At 33.7% G+C, this 20,574-nt stretch overlaps 1 protein-coding gene across 12 annotated transcripts in view; it reads right to left on the bottom strand.

Annotated features, from left to right (window-relative positions):
• Positions 1 to 20,362, bottom strand: part of LOC148630267 (uncharacterized) — a 31,262-nt gene extending 10,900 nt beyond the window's left edge. The window contains exons 1-6 of one of the 12 annotated variants that reach the window (XM_088564490.1): positions 15,525 to 15,779; positions 15,295 to 15,374; positions 7,924 to 8,066; positions 7,653 to 7,798; positions 5,439 to 5,631; positions 4,422 to 4,679 (exon numbers count right to left, since the gene is read on the bottom strand). The gene's annotated coding sequence lies outside the window, so the exon portion shown is untranslated. Of the gene's footprint in view, positions 1 to 4,421; positions 4,680 to 5,438; positions 5,632 to 7,652; positions 7,799 to 7,923; positions 8,067 to 15,294; positions 15,375 to 15,524; positions 15,792 to 15,973; positions 15,993 to 20,343 lie in introns of those variants that run through there. The other 11 variants (XM_088564514.1, XM_088564522.1, XM_088564507.1 and 8 more) reach the window with 11 other exon arrangements.
• Between the last annotated feature and the right edge of the window lie 212 nt (positions 20,363 to 20,574).

Here is a 20,574-nt window from a genome sequence, read left to right as displayed (position 1 = left end):
TGAACAATGGGATTTGCAGCCAGATGGCTAGTATTTGTAAAGAAAATCTTATGGCTACTTCAATGACTTCAGAAGAATGTTCGTGTTGCTGGTAAAAAAAACTTTTAGAACATTTCTCTTTTATCATTTGCGCAATTGTAAGCTTGAAAAGTCATCATGTTTTGGTGGTTAAATAAACAGGATCATAGAAATATTTACGGAATATTCTTTGTTTACATATTATTTTGCAGTACTTGTATCAGTACCAAACTGACTTAGTGATGTTACGAGCCAATCGGAAGCTATTGGTTAAAATCAATAAAGTCTGACTATGATCTTCCTTCAGATAGGAGAGTTCTGCAAGATGGCTATCCCCTTATATTTCAAGGATTTCAAACTTTGCATAGTCTTGAGCATTTTATAAAAGCACATTTTGCATTAAAGGTTATTTATTTTTGTTTACGTAGGTATGATTTATCATAAGAACTTAATGCAAAGGTGGTCTTTCCATCTAATATAAAGAGTTTGAGAAAGAAAGGCTTACATGTATTACATACATGTACATTGTACACTGTACATGTGAACTTGAGAAGTGGAAGTATACAAATTCCACATTTTACTTAAAAGTTGTAAAATTGAAAATGGTGTTCCCATGTCCTGACTGAGGATCTTATACATGTATGTAGATAAATGTTGATCCTAGTCTTTATAACATGCTATTCTAGACCCCTAGGCATAATGTGTATTGCCCATGTAAACAAACAGGAATATTTCTTTGATTGCTTAGTAGGTGACAGGTAACTGACAGGTGTTGAAGGCATATCTGTAATTATTTCTTACATGAACAAAAAGTAAGGCACTAATTCTATACCTTTGGCATGTTTGACTGATTCATGGAGACAAATATGTTGGTTCATGAAAGACAAAATGTAGTCATTGAGTCAGGAGGATGGACAACTGGAAATCATCAATGTAGTGTGTGTAATATAGCAAAAACATTTCAGAACTTCTAATAATGATGAATAACCAGAAATGACGATCACTTGAATACCAGATTTGATATCTAGAAATATATTTTCCAATTTGCCAATAAAATAAACAGGCTACAAGTAAGCTATGTACATTCATAAGAAACACATATTGCTCAAGCCAAAATGTCAACTGATTCAGTGTCTACCCACGAGATTTCAAAAGCAGTATGGTGAATTAGTATCATTTTTCAATCCACGTATATGTATTTGACATGATTGATATATTTTGTACTTGACTGAAGAGGCCAACATCAGTTATTGAAATTTACATCAGTCTGATGGACTGTGACCAATAAAAAATATTGCAGTTCGATATATCTCTAAGTTTTGTAGGTCCGAAGAAATTTTAACCCTTACCCAAGAATTAAATACGCTTTTTGCATATTATACCTTTTTGTTTTGATGTCAGGTTGGTGCATTGGACAATTTTTAGAATGAAAATACGCTATGTGCATATTGTGACTTTTTTGTTGTTTTCTAGATGTATTCTACTATTTTTAGAATTAAAATTGACCATGCATGTAATAAGTGCTGATTTCTTGATGCTTTTATCTTTTCATTCAGAATTACTTCTGGTTTTTTTGGCAGTCACTCAATATATCACCAGTCAAGAAGTGTGTAGTACATAAATTTAAAAACATAAAACTGACATTTATGCTGAAATACATTGATGAGGCTATCCCCAGAAAGCCCTTGAAGAGAAAAGTTACAGGGGATGAAGCGAATTCCTGTAAAAACGCTACAAATTGACATGGGAAATTTAAGGAAAGTTGGATGAATAACCCACCTTGGCTACAATTCATAAACAAAGAGAACATCAAATGATCTTCCTGTATTCCAGAGAATAAATTAATGATACCATTTAATTATTTTCTTGTTGTGAACCCTATATTATGTTAACAGTGTTACAGGTCTGCCCGTCTTGTAAATATGTTTTTTTAATTACTTTGACTGCATCATAGCCAATTCATAACATCTGTAATGAGAAAGCCTCTGCTTGTCACCTTATCAAAACCTAAAACTGATTATGGTTTAATGTCCTATGGCAGATATTTGATGAATTTCAGAATGAGAACGACTGACCAATCCAACAGACACTGTCTTGTAGTAGTCCAACACTCTGAGCTAAATTTTTGTTGTGCAAACTCATAGAAGCATCAGTCTGCAGGTACATGTAGGTATACCATTCTGACTTCAAACCAACCAGTCTTCACTCTATCCCCTTAAATATTGCAAGCTTGCTTGAGAAGCAGTGACTACCAACTTTTTAGAGCTTTTTGGTGTGACTTGACCAAGGATCAAGCCTGCAACCTACAATGTACCACACTAAAGCCTAAGAAGGACAGTGTTCATTCCAGGCTGTGAACCTTGCACCATAGGGTATGTAAGTCTCGTTCTAGTTTCATTTTCTTTACCTGAATTTACAACGTAGAATGTATTGAAAACTGAAGACCAATCTGCATTTTATTGTTTACTTCCGGGTAATTGAAACGTGGTATAACAATGCTTTATCTTCTATTTTATGTTTTTTCTTAATACCTTTATCATGTAAAAATAGATATTTGTTATTTTTTATTGGTATTTTTTTACACAAAAAGATGTTTTGCCCTCAACACTGAACTCAACACTCTCTTAATGACAAGTCTCCATGCTTTTGAATGGTAGACTAGGACCCATTCTCGTGAAATCTCAGGAGCACATGACGAGACTTACAAACCCTATTGGCGCAGATATTTAATATACAAAAATGTATGGTACCCAAAAAGTGTGGAATATGGGCCTGAGGGTGCACAGTATTCCAGAGGCCAATCTCTGAATTCCCAGATTATTTTCAGTTCTGTATTCGGACAAGTTTTCATTATTTAAAGCACCAATGGCATTGACCATTCGTAGAAAACTATTTTTTGGATCAAAACAACTTAAGGAAACTTCCAGCAGTGCCGCAAGGGACACATTCGTTTCCCCTGACCCTGCAATAAATTACAGATGCGCTGACTGACTGAAAACAAATGGACACAGCCGGCAAACCTGGAGAAATTTGAGTAAAATGGAAAACTGAATGTCTGTGGGCCTTGGTGGGATATGACCTCCATAAGAACAAAGAGATTTTTAGTGGAGCTGAATCATCAAAATGAATGACAATTGTAATCAGCAGATTGCCATTATTAATAACCAACATCTGCTAATATTGTTTTATTCATTAGAGGTAAACCTCTCGCCCAAAAATGAACCTATGAAGTGTATAATAATCTGAGGTGAACTTATTTGTTGGTTGAATATCTCCAGTTATCTAAAATTGACTTCCATCACACTGCCATACTGGCCTCTTTTTTTCTGAAAATGACCCAATGTTTTACTGTAAAAGAGCCACTTGCCCACTTTTGCTATCTTCTGGAATGAACACTAGAAGGATCATTTGTTATACTTAAAAAGTCTTTTCTCACATTGCTTACAATGCAAAGCAATGGCATTAACATACTTGGATAAACCCAGTGTATCCAATAACTTTAAAAACTATAAAGTAAGAAACATTAACTAAAGCCATTCCATGAATATGTCTGGTAAAATAAAGTAATTCCTTTCCAACATCCAGAAAAAGCATAACATTAGTTAACAGCTAACCAAACATACACAAACCTCATGTAACATATCAAGTGAAGGAGTGTTATTAAAAACTAAGCCAATATTATGTAATGCTCTGAATAATGACACAAAACATTCTGGATTGAATTACAGTGCAAAAATATAATTCATTCAAATTTTCTCCTCTCATTGACAACTAAACTACAGAACAAATATGTACATCAATTATAGACACCCCCACAGCCACACGTAGATACACCGATATATGGATCCACATTAACAAAATGTACTTTAAAACAACTTATTGAAAAACTAACTTATCACAGTAGATAAATAGCTGAAAGTCTTCACAGCTTGGTAGGTGGAATGGCTCAACAATTTAACATGACAGACACACTAGTCTGTGACACAGACAAAACAGGGGCAGACCAAAGAACCTGTATTTGAACCCTCCTATTGGCACATTAACACTACCATTATTTTTACTGTTATATATACATGTGTCTTACATCTGACTTCATTAATGCCTTGTTATTAGTAATTTAGAAGTTTAAGTCAGAGAGTGCAAGATTCGGTGGTGTATGGTTTCTGTTGTAGTGTATGACCCCGTTTTCTTTACTGCATGCCTTGTGATATTGTCACCCAATAGAACTTCATTAACTTTAACTAACTGTAATAATCAACTAAGAGTCTAATCAAATTTATCCACATGATGCTTCAACCACAGAGTCAATCCCTGGCAGTACAGGCAGGGTAAAAACCTGTTGCCGTAGCAATGATTCACTCTAACATCACCTGAATTGATTTATTAAGAAATATTATACTTACAAGGTTTTAATATAAATCCAAACATAGGAAATAAATCTGTGTCAACATATAAATCCTACTGAATACACATCACACTGGTAATCCTTCTGAATATTGACTTCACTCACACTCAACAAATACTCATTTAATAATATGCACAGAAGTCAAATAATATTCCATCAACAAATGATATGTATTTGTAGAAGAATAAGACATTTATCCGGTTCAACACAACTGGTTATCCAATACTTTAAGTGTAGCCTTGGTAAATTGTAGTCTCTGAAAAGAAAAAGACTTAAATAAGTTACTTCACAGTCCTAGTAATAAATACTGCTGTAAGTCTATGTACATTGTTCATGTAATATTCGACTTAATTTTATCGTGTACCAAGGGAGCACTAAATACACAAACTATAATAAATGCCACTGTACATGTAGGGTACCTTAAACCTCTAGATTACAGTGGCATCACTTAACATCATTATTATAGGCTTCACATATTCCTCCAGATAATAGTGGCAACACTTACATCATTATGAATTACGGACATCTCTGCCCGCGGACCACTCGACCGTGTCTCCGAACTAATTGGGCTGTGTTACAGGACTAATAGTACTTTGTTACAGGACAACTCAAGCTTACTTAAATTAAGTTATCAAATAATTTGTAACTTCTGATTTTACAATCTCTATCAAATTCAATTATTGATATCTTGCAGTTGAAGTGTAAACTATGATTTCAAAATATCTGAGTTTAAAATACTTTTACTTATTTGTCATAAAAAAAAAATATAATTAACACATATCAAATATATTATTTTTTTATGATTTCATGTCAAGAAAAGTAAACTTTTTAACATTTTCTATATTATGTAATTAAAAAAAAAAAGAAAATAAAAGACTTTGTAATGCAGACTTTTTGTTCCATGTTTTTTTTAAAATCTTTTTTTAAACAACGGTAAATTCATAGAGAAGGATATCAATAGCACGGGCCGAGTTGTCTTGTTTCATGGACTGGGTCCCAAATACAATTTCCTTACCTTGGCTTTATTGTGGTATCCAAACAATCCTTAAATATTGTCAGAGCACTCATTCAACATGGGCTGAATTGTCTTGTATGACATTCCGAGTCCTTGAAAATACAGTTGGAGTGGACAGGAGACACAGGCCGAGTTGTCCAGTTTCCATTATTATAGGCTTCAAGTATTCCTCCAGTGGCATTACTAGTTAAATCTTAAGGGAAGTTGTATAAATAATGATAAAATGGTCAAATCATCATCCTTATAAACATTCTTTAATTTATATGCACATTAATGTACACTTTATTGATACATACAAGCCTATTCATTTACTTTTTAAACAATTTCTCAAGTTCTTTATCATATGCTCTGAAATCTGGACATATTCAACAAGGTAAACATTACTTAAAAACTAGGGTAGTGGATAAATTATAAAGACAAAGCAAACTATGGGTGGAAGGGTTTCTATTTTTGTACTTTCTTAGTTTGTGTGAATTACTTTTGTCGAGTACAATTACATACATTTGTACACATAAAGAGGGCATACATGTATGTAGGGATCAGAATAAATTGGCATGAATCTGTATGTTATAACTTTAATACCCGATTTAAAATGCTTATAATCCTAATGTAAATACAACTTAGATGACAATAAGAAACCAATACGTCTGCGTAACTGTGGTCAAATGGGCATAAGTTCACCTTGTAACGTGACGTAACTGAACTATATTGAGGTCAATATATAAATATATATTACATATGGCGTCTTCTTTGTCCATTGGTCATTATGATCACATGATGAAAGCATATTCCATATACATAAAACCCAGGGGTTTCATTTATTATTTGCAATGCAGGTACCTTTGGTTTTGAAGAAGGTACTTTTAATCATTTTCTCTTTTAAACACAATGTAAAATTTTATATTCTGGAGGTACCTTTCAGTAGCCTAAATGAGTAAAAGTACCTGGTACCACCTCTTAATGAAAGGCCTCTGAAGCCTTGCTCTAGGCTTCTACTTTTAAATATACTGATGCAATGTTTCTATTAATATGTATATTGACGCTGTACTTCTAAATTTAGATCTGAATATAAACCGTAACATTCCGTAATTACTCTCAGCCAATCAAGGTGGAAGCACAACAGACAAAGCAGTCAAAAAGAAAATATATTATCTACATACACATGTATGCAACATATAAATTAAAGACTTTCACTCAGTCACTGCGTTATACATGGACCTGTTAGATTATATAATCTGATCAGGTCCATATATAACATATTGACTTCGTTAAAAGTCCATAATTAATAAATAATGTATCTCTGTAGAATAATACTTCATTCTTCAAACTTGTTAGAAATACAAATAAAATAACTTTCTTTATGATAATGAAATAGTTAAAACCCATGAGTTTTTTTTTTTTTTTTTTTATAAAACATTGAATTTGCTACATGTCGCAGTGTTTCCACTTCCTGCCACCTGCGGCAAGTGCAATTTTAGTGTAGGAAAGTTGATTAATATGGCCCACTCTTCCTTTGGCCAGTAGAAAGCTGTAATTTTTTAAAGGATATAACCATATGTTAAATTTGGAAATCAAACTTCAAGTGTTGGAAAGTTAATCTTCATTAGAGTGTTCCTGTAGAAACATTCTAGAACACTGCTTAAAAACGGGTACTATATATTTTTTTAATGTTGTACATATTAGTAATGAACATGTAATAGCCTACCCAAACATTTTTTTTTCACAATTTTGTCTCATAATCATAGAAACGAGAGAAGTGCTGTTAGTAATAAACATGCAATAGCCTACCCAAACATTTTTTTCCATAATTTTGTCTCATAATTATAGAAACGAGAGAAGTGCTGTTAGTAGGTAATCTGAATCATATTTCATCAAAAGTTTATCCATGCTAATTAAAGACTAGAGATTTTGGACAGAATGCTGGAGGTCCAGATTAAGTGGTCAAGCCTAAGTATGAGAAGCCACTTTCTTAAAACATGGCTGTAAGACGGTTCTAACCACTTATCTATACAACTTAATCAGTAGCCGACTGATCACTTGATACTTATCAGGTATTAACTGAGAAAAGCTACTTTTGGTCAAAATTTTATCTCTGAACTTTATAATCATCTGATAGTTCACACAATAGAATTAATGTCAAGAAATTCAAGTTCTGGGCTTGTTCACATCATTACCTTGAAGCCATAGTTAAGAGTCTTAAAACTTAAAGATTACCTGACCTCAAGCTTTACATAATTTCTCAGACAAGTTGATCAGGCATACTTATTATCAACTATGCAGTGACTAAGTAAATCTTGTATATCTTTGTCCAAAGGTTACTCAGTTTTATCACACAGATTGGGTGGCTTTACATTTCAACACTAAAAAAGACAATTTATCAGAGCTGTATTTCAAGACTAATGTAACCCATAGTGACAAAAGTACGTTTCTTTGTTGTTTGTGGTATAACATTAAGTCAAAAGTTATTATACTTATCATAACATACCACTAAATATAATGTACACAGGATACATTGGATCTCCGACCAGGATACATGTATTTAGGCACCAAATGAGCTGTGACATGCTATCAACTTCCATTAAACCATCAAAGTTATTCATCATATGGACATTCCTGGATTTCTTTGACCTGCAGTTGTATATTCAGATTTTGTCAAATGACTCAACTCTAGACTAATCTTTTCATTGTAAAGATGGAAAAATTATTCAGTTAGTTCAATTTCAGGGATCGTAATAGCCATTGCTCAAAGAACCAATGAGGTAATTCATAAAAATGTTCTTATTGCATACATAAGCAATCTTGGTTCATTTGACAAAAATAAATGGGTAGGTGTTAGTTTTGGTGGGGGTTTGGTACACTTCCATAAAGTGATGGCTATGGTAACATAAAGTACTACCAGGCCCAAGGTTGATAAAATCCCTGGGAGCACTTAGTACTTAAGGGTACTACAGTTCAGGTATATCATTTTGTTACTTTAAAGAAAAGATATGTTGATCTACAACAAAGTTAGTCCATTGAACCAACTGATTGGTAATCAATAACATTGGTTAGTACATGTATATACATTCTTTATCTTCATTGAATTATTTCTGTTCCTCTAGTATCCTCTGCTCTATGTTATATTCCAATTTACCCCCATTGCCCATTTTTTCCAATCTACCCACATACCCCCATGACTGTTGAGAAGTTAAATGATCACAGAAGAAACATGTAATACAGACACTTAATACTTCTGCCTGCCCTATTAACTTTCAAGTACTGGAGTGATTCATTTTCTCACCTTCTTTAATCCCCAGGTATCAATATAGGATTAACATCTTTTTAACAAATCAGACCATGATTATCTATAACTATTGTAACATATTATTAATAATCATAACCTGCAGATAATCAAGATATCATCATCAAAAGGATTATGAATGTCAATCTAACATAAGCCACACCCCCATACATAAATTGACAACCAGACACAGACAGATCAATAAAAAGTAGTCCAAGATTTCACAACCTTCAGTAATTTCACTTACAGGTACATGTAAGAGGTACAAGATTTAAAACATTTATTGCTGGTTTAATAAGCTTTTGGATAAGTAAACAAAAGTTAACATGTACACACTACTCTAGTTAATGGAAGCATTCATACCTAGGTATCACATGTTAGAGTGAAGCCTTTACACATAATCAACTTCAACGTAATACATTTGTACTCTCAAGATCTTACCCTGATTCAGTTGTATCTCAACATTTATTTGAAAAGATATTTTCACAATGTACCAATTTCAACATCATTAAAATGGGGAGCTTCATCATAACAATATTAGAAATAGGGTAGATCTAGAAAATGTATCACAGACAACAAAACTGACTATGAGACACATCTGATTTTGTATGAATTTCAGCCCCATTTCCCAAGATCTGGTTAAAACTGTACCGTAATGTTCATATATAAATCCCTGATCATTTGGGGGTAATCTATCTTATTCTATGTAAGCACTGCACTTAAAATGAATAAAGCATAAGGAACAAGCATGCAAGGTTTTGAACCATTCGTGACAAAAACTAGCTCCACTAGCTGCACTAGCTAAAAGCCTGCATTTGGTTTTAAAAAGTTATTTCTTCTAATACTAGCCCTGTCACCTACATTTTCAACAGTGTCTGTTAAAATGTGATAGAATCTGATTCAATACAGTAGAATCCCACAACAACTCCTCTATGGTGAAACTACAGATGTAAATCAACAAAAGTCAAGATATTAAAATAATGGACATGATACCAACAGAGATTTGTTAGAAAGACTAAACACTTTCTCCATTCTACTAGATAAATTTTGTAATACTCATTGATTTCAATAAAAAATATGAAAACTGTGATAAACTGCACCTAAGATTCTACTTATGAATTATTTTCAAATTCACAGACAACACTACTAAGACAGACCTAAAGCATATCTCAGACAAAACTACTGACAATGGGACAAACCTACAGCATATCTCACAGACAACACATCTGACACTGGGACAGACCTATTACATATCTCACAGACAACACTTCTGACACTGAGACAGACCTACAACATACCTCACAACCAAAACTACTGACACTTGGACAGGCCTACAACACATCTCACAGACAACACTACTATCCCTGGTAAAAACCCACAACACATCTCACATTCAACAGTACTGTCCCTGGGACAGACCTACAATATGTATCATGTAGACAACGCTACTGACACTGGGTCAAACCTACATCATATCTCACAGACAAGACTACTGACACTGGGACAGACCTACACCATATCTCACAGACAAGACTACTGACACGGGGACAGACCTACATCATATCTCACAGACAAGACTACTGACACTGGGACAGACCTACATCATATCTCACAGACAAGACTACTGACACTGGGACAGACCTACACCATCTCACAAACAAGACTACTGACACTGGGACAGACCTACACCATATCTCACAGACAACACTACTGACCAGTGATTTTGAAACCATTAGTAACTTTTGCTAAATTTAATGAAAATCATATAAAAAGTGACTAATGTTGTATCTTTTTGAGCAAAACTGATTAGTCACTTGACAATTTGATTAGTCAATGACTAAAGTGACTAGCTCTAGCTAAATCACTGCTACTGACCATGGGACAGACCTAAAGCATATCTTTCAGATACAATACTACTGGCACTAAGACAGTACACAATATATCTCACAAACACCATTGGTTCTTAGACAGACATACAACATGTCTCACAGACAACACAAATTATTGTGAAAATATGTGAAATTCTCCTTTTTTATGAATTAGTCCCATATTTCAGAAATATGAAAAAAAAATCAAAAGGGAGCTCCCATCAATAAAAAGATACAACTCACCAAAGCTACACAAATTGGTGGCAGCATATTCATATAGTGCAAAGTGTGAACAATGGACAGACCGACAGATACAGGTGTACTTTGTTATCAAGTCCCATCATAATAGATAGGCCTATAAAAATTGGTTCCATTGACAATGAGAAGATTTTACAATTTGCATCATTCTTTTTTTTTCAAATCAAACTCACATTTCAATATTTTAACAATGGTGTGTGGGTTTCAGTAATACTTTGTTAAATTGGTGGAGTTATAATTACTTAAAAAAGGTACTTCCTCGTGACAGCCAAAATAACAAAGTTCAACAACAAAAATCAACAACAAGTCCTTAACTTGACCCATTAACAAGGTGCTCAGACCAAATATATAACATCAAGTGCATCGTTTGAATCCTCCAACACAATATTTACAAATCTTTAGTATGTGGATAATGAGATCAAACTTCACATTATACATTCAGACACACAAGCTAACCAATACTATGACTTAACTTCATTAAAAGTGCATGTAACATTGATTTTGATATTTATTCATGTTTCACTTTCATACCATTAATATTTCTTTTTTTCTTTTTCAGTCATGGCGAAATTCGTCGGACATGACTGGTACTTTTAGCCGCCGCTCTGGTAAAATTTGTGTGATTTCCAGACAAGATGTCTGGTACGTTTTTTTTTATTAGACACGCCTGAACACCGTAACTTCCGGTTTAAAGATGGCGTCTGAATTGAGCCAAATTTAAATTGGATCAGAGAAATGATTTCAGTCCGACAGATAATTGTTCAGTCCAGCAGATTTTGTTAGGTTGCTGGACCAAATGTCAGACAGGTTGAAAAATGATTTCGCCAGGTCTGCTTTTTCAAGATTTGGTGTTGATATAATAGACGTAAACTGCTTTGCAGGGCACAGCTTGATATGACAGTAGTGGTAAAGCCCTAAAAAGTGTTTAAAGTATGGTCAGTACATTCCAGCTAGTAATACAGTGAAACTTCTCCAAACCGGACCCTCAGAAAACCTGTCTTCCTTTCAAACCGGCCGTTTTCAGAAGTCCTGGCCAATATACCTTAAAACCTGTGTGTTTTGTCTTAAATAGACCAGCCACCCCCATAAACCGTTCATTGGCAGGTTTTTCACAGTTTTAGTTACATATTTCAAATAAAAACATCCTCTCAATTCCCACCACCCGGTTATTGTTTACCTGTAGTAAATGTGTCAACTGAACTCTAAATGATTACGTAATATTTCATAATTAAAAATTCATTCACTGACCAGTTTGCATTTCGTCATTGGATAGATGATAATTGAAGGGGACAGTAGTTTAAACAACAAATTTAATCCAGACATTATATTTTGTCACAGGTTGGCTGTTAATTGGTGTGTACATGCGTCAGGCAACTGGGTTCATTTAATAGTATGATCTTTACGATCTTTTAACTCTGTCAATTAATATGACCTGTACCCAAGCCAAAACAACATAGGGGTGAAATTATTAGACTTTGCTGACAGGTAATTTACGAAAAAGGAATACAAAAATTAATTACCATCAATAGCCCTTTGATCTTTAATACACATTTTTTCAAAACCATGAACATTATTTTGTCGGAAGTACCGTTTGTAAAAACAAATCATTTACAAATGATGCAAGCTTAGAAATGTAATAAAAGGCCAATAGTTTTGAATTGGCATTAAATATGTCTTGACCAACAAACTGACAAGGTTTAGGGTTATAGAACACATTAATGGAAACAGCTCTTAGAATGCATTGCTATTTTTCACAAAACTGGTCATTTTTTCTTGTCCCAGTGGTGGCCAGTTTGAAGAAGTTTCACTGTATCTCTGAATATTAATTCTAATTAAATGTTTGAAGCAGCATAGGTTTTGATGTCCAATAGTTTCTGAGCAGCTTTTTGAAGTAATAAAATAAAAAAATAAAAATACGTCCAAAAAGGAGGAAACAACTTGAACATTTAGTCAACATATTTTAATAAAATTTTGACCAAAGATATAACTTATCATACATTATAAATTGGCTAAACCTAACAGATTAGGAAATATGTGTAAATTAAAAGCTTTGCCAAGTACACATAATGTGACCCCAGCCAGGTGAACTCTGTTCACTTCAGGAAAGTGTAGACATGATAACAGTTTTTGACACACTAAAAATAGGGACTTACAGTTCATTACAGAAACATTTTGCACAATATTTTGAAGTTCAATTTAAAGATAAAGGTCTGCTTCAGGGTGCATTCATGGATCACTTTGTACCTCATTATTCAGTCTTCTAGGATTTTTTAATTTTCAGGTTTCCACAGGAAAACTCAGAATAAACTTTAACGTTCCCACACCAAAATTGCACTCGACATGGAAGTGGAATCCTAGAACACATTATTATTTCAAAAAGAGTAAATGATAGGGATAATTTGGTAAGCATACTTCTTGAACTTCTTCTATTTAAACTGGATTTTCATATGAAATCCAATTAAAAAAAATGTTCAAAATCACACCAAAAATAATAAAAAAAGCTTCACAGAGCACAGCATGATACAATGTAGTACAACTCAGAACAGTTGGGGCAAAAGTGGACATAAAGTGTGCTTTTAACATAATTAGGCATAGGGACTTACAATTCATTATGGGCACAACAGCTGGTTTGGACACAAAAATTAAAATTCAAATAAAAAATTTTCAAAATCAGACCAAAAATAAAGAAGTCAATTTTTATGGTGTGCCTCTCTTGACCCCTTGTAACTCAAAAACTATAAGAGATATCTGAAATCTGATTGAAAAATGAAGGCAGGAATTTTCATTAGGAAGCACATAATTTTTTTTTTAAATCAGACCAAAAATAAAAAAAGTTGATTTTTTTGGATGTGGCTCCTTTGACCCTTTATAACTTGAAAGCCATAAGAAATATCTTAAATCTAAATTAATTCAAAGAGAATAAGATAAAAAAAAAATTGAAATCAGACCAAAACATTTTAAATAATCAATTGTTGGGGGTGAGACCAATTTGAACTCCTGTAACTCAAAAACGGTTCAAAATGCATCAAATCTGTTTGAAACATTAGTTTACCAGAATCAAATAAGCAACAAAATAAATAATTATCAAAAATCAGAAGAAAAACAAGCACTCTACATGGGCTTAAAAAAAAAAAAACCCATCTATTTTTATCCTTTTTGGCCCCTTATTCTTAAGCTGGGACCACTAGCTTGAAATTGAATAGGAACATTCCTTTAAATAGTTCAACTAAAATCATATCAAAATTTCATAACAATTGGTCAACCACAACACAACTCATGCTCGAAAACCAAGTATCTATGACTGATGACAACAGCCCAATACCAATATATGACTGCATATATTTTGTGGTAAAATAGACAATTTTTTAGGGCATGGCCCCCTTTGCCTTTAGCCCCTTATAATTCAAAAACTGTGAAAGATACCTGAAAAATGCAGGCAAAGTTTTACATGAGAAATCAAATAAATAAAATTTTTAAAATCAGACCAGAAATAAAGTCAAGAAATCAGTAAAAAATTACTTGTTTGGCCCCTTATTCATATTTGGCTCAAGTCACAATCCCAAACATCAATCCCCAGTCTTCCTTTTGCAGTATGGCACCTTTTAATACAAGTATAATTTCAAAAAGATTCCTTCACTAATAGCCAAATTATTCTCAGGACATCAGGAAAATGCATGTTTCTGGCCCCCATTTTCAGCCTTTAATTTCTGAACTGTTCAAAAATCAATCTAAGTCTGACCATTGTGGTAAAGAATATTGTGGAGCAATACCATAGACATTCCTATGCTTTTATTGGAGTTGTATAGTTAAATTCAATGAAATAACTGTTAGACCCATAATTCTTAAATGGTTAGGGTCATAACTACATGTATTTCTCAAGTTATAGGAATGGTATAATGTAAGATTTAGACAGTGCCCTCTTGTTGATTTACTTTAAAAGAATGGTACAATGTACGATTTGAACTGTGCTGTTTCATTTTAAAGTTTGCAAATGACTTTTTGGATGGTTATTTTATGGACCTTTCTCTCACATCTGCACATCACTCTAATATCAGCTCCACATCTGCATTATTAGTATAAAAATTCAAATTAATTTTTCATCTTAATCCCAATCATTGTATGGAAAATGTACATTTTGTACATGTTCATGTAGGTGCTTCCTTGGTACAGCCATTTCTGATTACAATACACACATTCTGACCAGAGCAGATTAACTTAAACCAGCATGTTCTGATACATTCTTAAGTGCTGCAATTAGTTCTTCAACATAAGGAAATTGAACAATATAAATAAATTAAGTGACCAGTCTAAGGCCCTTATGGCATATTTTAGTGACATCTTGTAAAAATCACATTTGAACTGGTACATTTTTTCCACCAACAACTTCCATCTATATAACATATACCATTTTCGTATTTTACCACTGCTTCTTTATGACAATGATACTTACAACCATTAAGTTCCACAACTGCTTTAGAGTGTGATTCCGATGTCAGCATGCTGAAGCACGTTTCTAACCATCTCACAAACCTGAAGAAAATTGAAGAAATAACAAATGATTTGAATATGAGGACGACTAAAATCAATAATGCGAAACCTCAATATATCATTAAAATATTCAGCGATACGTAAAACCTTGAACGTTTGTCCATCTAAGCAACTTTTCGAGAGGAAAATTACCATGTGCTCAGGCAGCCATGATGTCCATTACTTTAGTCTGATTAATTTGCTGAATCTGCAATTTGTCATATGGAAAATAATGGAAGTAAAATTGTTAGTCTTAAATTTTTGAACTCCTCGTGGCTAGTTCAATCGATCCCTCCATTTTGTTACGGCACCAACGACCAAATTTCATGTATTTTTGCTCTGAGACCTTGCCTTCCAAAACCAAAACAAACCTCGATCCAAAACAAGAGCTACTTCCGGGAAGAAAGGGGAGGTAAGTACCATGTTTTAAATCGCGGGAAATATTGCTCAATTAAGGTTTTAAGAGGTGAAAACAGGACATACATCATAAGCAGTGATCAATTTTCGGTGTGAATGTGTATGAGAGCTAATGTTTGTTGTGCACAATAGTATAAAAATCACATACTTTTTTTCCCAAGGTTGGTCTCTGAATTTTTGCTCACCGATAATGATCGGTGAGTAGAATTGGATTTACCATGCTCCACGCAGCTGCAGGCGTTTGTTTCCTCTTTTACTAACGGCTGCAGGCCTTTCGAAATTCACAGGCGTTATTCAAAGGCAGTGGCTGCTCGTCCACGCATTCATGGACTGGGTGCCTCTACAGGCTAATCGTCCACACATCCGGTTTCAGTCAATAACACACGGAATCATGGCTAAAAACCACTAATTCCACTTCCCATAGGCTTCTATGCTAATTTCACAATATTCAATGGCTTCTCTGGACTTTACCTTAACTTTAACCTGAGAGGACTATATATCAGCATGATTCTACATATGTCAGCTCACAATCCTCAGAATGGCATGTGGGGTTAGCAGACTTGCAGTGCAGTACTGGTCACCGGAAGTGAAGTGTCTATAAATAGCATGGGAAATCCCAGTGTTTTCACAAGATAGGGGTATATTTAGAAATCATTATGGAGATTAGGCTTCACATCACAAGAAGCAAAATGCACCTATAAAATGTACAGAAATGTTTTTCCTTTCAGAAACTGTTTAAATTTTTTAAATGAGATGAGAACTTTTTTCACAGCACTATGAGGAACAGGCGTAATTTCTGCGTAGGACTATTTTTGCGTACGTTCCAAATGCTCATTGGTTGAATTGGTGGTCTGTAACCTAAAGAGTGACTTTCTGTCTTAGAAAAAATAAATAACTATACAAGTATCTTTCTATACACATACTGAATGCATTTGCAAAGTTTCAGTGAAATATGACAAGCACTTTTTTAAATATTTGATTTTTAAATATAGGGTAACCAAGTTGTGCGAGCAAAAAAGTGACAATATTCTACCATACTTAAATGCATTAAATATTTGCAAAGAACTTTTTCTGACTTTTCAAATAAAAAAATCAATCACAACTTGTTTTTTAACAATATTGATAAAGAGATAGCCTTTAAAAGTAGTCATTTTCTGAAAAATTGGTCTATTATTAAAAATTCTTGTCTGACATGCCTCCCCCTTTTTCTTGATCACACGTCAAAAACCCTAAATTTTTAAATTTTCGCAAAAGGTGATATCTTTGGCTTTAAATTTGTAAATACAGTGTTTTCACAATAAAACATGACAAGTAAAGGGCACCTAAAGCAAACAAAGTACTCAAAAATGCATTTTCCATGTTGCCATAGGGAAATGCTTAAATGTCCTTAACCGCAGTAATGAAAGTGAGTTTTTCCTCATTTCTAATCAAATTTTTGCTCAAATTTACACAAAACTTGATTTCAAGTGCTGATTACCACCATATTTAAGTAAATATAGCCCTCAAAGTTAAATATTTGATATTTTTACTAAGTTTTCTACACTTTTCACAAGATAGGACATAAAATTCAGCCAAAAAGACCAATTTCCCATAATTTGGACCTATAACTTAAAAAAATGCATATTTTGAAGGATTTTTGTAGTGTATTCCGCTCATAGCAAAGTTTACAAGATCTTCAAGTAGTTTAAAGCTATTCCAAGAAACTTATCATTTTGCCATGGCCTCAGCTTAAGGCTAAAAACCACTAATTCCACTTCCCATAGGCTTCTATGCTAATTTCACAATATTCAATGGCTTCTCTGGACTTTACCTTAACTTTAACCTGAGAGGACTATATATCAGCATGATTCTACATATGTCAGCTCACAATCCTCAGAATGGCATGTGGGGTTAGCAGACTTGCAGTGCAGTACTGGTCAACGGAAGTGAAGTGTCTATAAATAGCATGGGAAATCCCAGTGTTTTCACAAGATAGGGGTATATTTAGAAATCATTATGGAGATTAGGCTTCACATCACAAGAAGCAAAATGCACCTATAAAATGTACAGAAATGTTTTTCCTTTCAGAAACTGTTTAAATTTTTTAAATGAGATGAGAACTTTTTTCACAGCACTATGAGGAACAGGGGTAATTTCTGTGTAGGACTATTTTTGCGTACGTTCCAAATGCTCATTGGTTGAATTGGTGGTCTGTAACCTCATGACAAAAACGGTTCATTTACGTTAGTAATGTAGAAATTGTGAGAAATTCTTTTAATACAAGTATATACAAAATGATACCTATACAATTTAAATCGTATCAGATGTAACGATTAAAATTCATTCAGAATTAATACAAAATATACATTTAACAAACTTGAAAGACTATTATAAACAAAGTTTGCATATTGAGAAAGATTTGGCTTATTTTAAATCATATTGCTGCCATTTCAGACAGCAGATTTGAAACATATCCATTCACACTGGTCCTTCTTTGTATAAACCAAAATTTAAAAATATTCCATGCATTTTTCAACACAAGGGACATTTACATTTTCGGCCAAGATTTAATAATTTTTTTTAAACATCTAGTAAAGACATTGCATTGACTTTTGCACCAGTCATCATAACTTCTATGACTTGTTCTGTGTCTGGCCAACATAAAACCCGTCCATTTTGAAGCACAGCGTCTTGTTCCCACTATCAAATATGCAATCAAAATAGCTATATAATACAAACAGAAAACTGAAGTTTATTAGATCTGAACACAGTTCACAATGACATTAACAGCTGTACATTTGTGGATAAGTTCGACAACATTTCTGTAACGAATCAGGTGCTTCCGTCACGATTCTGTATGTTTTTCACGCAAACCGGATGTGTGGAGGCTTAGCCTGAAGAGGTTCCCCATCCACAAATGCGTGGACAAGCAGCCATTGCCTTATTCAAATCATATGTCATTTGACAATCGCAAAATGTCACGTAAAATCATTTTTTCCCCACTTTGCAAGATTCTTGCATTTTCTGAGAGGGCAGGTGGCAGCGTCTATGGTGAATTTCACACATCAGACGCTGTTCAGAGCTTGTGGATTCACCACAAAGGATCTTGCACTGGTTCCCTATGGAATATCTAATTTTATTTTGTTTTGCCTTTCACATTACCAGAACCAGTTGATAAAAAGTGAAATTGACACCTGGTTTAATCGGCACACATACTTTAATGGTTAATTCGGCGGCCTGACTAAATTAAATTGGCTTCTCGGTAGTAATTCAAATTGGCACTTGGTTAAAATCAAAACCTGTACTTGTGATCAAAATGGAACCAGGATTAAGTTCAATTAGGTCAAATTGGCATCCTGATTTTTTAAAATTCTTTTAGGACATATATTGGCTTTAATTACAAAAAATGTACAATAATTTATTTATTGGAAATTTGAGTTTAATTCCATTGTGTATAAAATGTAAATTTTTGAATATTTTTAAATTCTTATAATTTAATCTGAATATTATTATCTTCTTGTCATTCGTCCTCAGTTATCCTGTTTTCATGCCATTAACTTATTTTTTCATTCATCGAATTACCAACAATTGAATTCAATGAAGTTAGTTTAGTTTTAAATTTAAGCTTATTAGAGATGATTGGATTGTTGTATATGCATACATGTACATTATAAAACTGGAAAAAACTGTCAGTGATGCTCACTTACTTGATACCCCCACTCCCCATTTGATTTGGGTCAAAATCTAAAATAGGAGGTGCACAGTAAGACCATGTAATAAAGATTCTGTGAAAGTTTCATTCAATTCCATTAAGAGTGGTATAAGAGAAGTAACAGACAAGAGATGGGTTCCCCAATTTGCCCATAAAAAAATGACAAAGTCCATGGTTTGCAATGTGAAACCCCCAAAGTGATTTTGATCAAATTCTTAAATAGGAGGTACACAACGGAAACATGTTATAAAGAGAAAGTTTCATTAAATTCCATTCAGTGAGGAGTAGCAGATAAGAGATAGGTCCCCAAGTGTAATGGAAGGATGGGCGGACACCCTTATCAACATATACCCCCACTTTGCAAGTGGGGGTATAATAACATGGTGTTTGTTAATTAACACAGTGGTATTTTGACAACCTTTCAATGTAGGATGGAAACATTAAATAGGAGGTGAACAATGGGATCATTAAATAAAAAAAATTGTGAGTTTCTTAAAATTCCATGCAGCTGTTTTAGAGTTCCTTATTTGAAGTTAGCCCCCTTGGTCAACAAATGTCTTAGTCTATGTTTTGTATCAGGAAAACCATAAAAGTCATTTCTAATGGTAAAATAAATAGGAGGTACATAATGTATCATGTGATTAAATAATTTGCAAAAGTTTCATTAAATTCTATTCAGTGGTTTAAGAGGAGTTACGGTTTACAAAAAGCCCTCACCTCCTTGGTCAACGAATGACAAAGAACGTCTATTGCATCAGGAAATCCCTAAAGTCATTCAAATGGCAGAACAAAATTAAGGGCAATAGCATTATATCATAGAAAGTGCAGTAGTAATTCATTTATACACAATAAAATGTTAATTACCACAACTATGAGGTACAACCATCAACAACTCAACTTGTAAAGCTATAGCACCATTCAATCTGTATCCCCATCTCATTTCCAGTTTTAGAAACATTTAATCTGGAACCACAACAGACTTCCAGCTACAGAACTATTCAGTGTGTATCTCCATCAGACTTCCAGTTATAGTTCCATTCAATCTGTAATCCCATTGCACTCCTTGCTATAGTACCATTCAATATGTATCTCCAT

The sequence above is a fragment of the Perna viridis genome, chromosome 1 (genome assembly GCF_037379345.1).
Source record: "Perna viridis isolate PV_CMFRI_1.1 ecotype Kerala chromosome 1, ASM3737934v1, whole genome shotgun sequence".
Lineage (NCBI taxonomy): Eukaryota > Metazoa > Mollusca > Bivalvia > Mytilida > Mytilidae > Perna > Perna viridis.
This window is presented reverse-complemented; position numbering and strand designations above follow the sequence as displayed.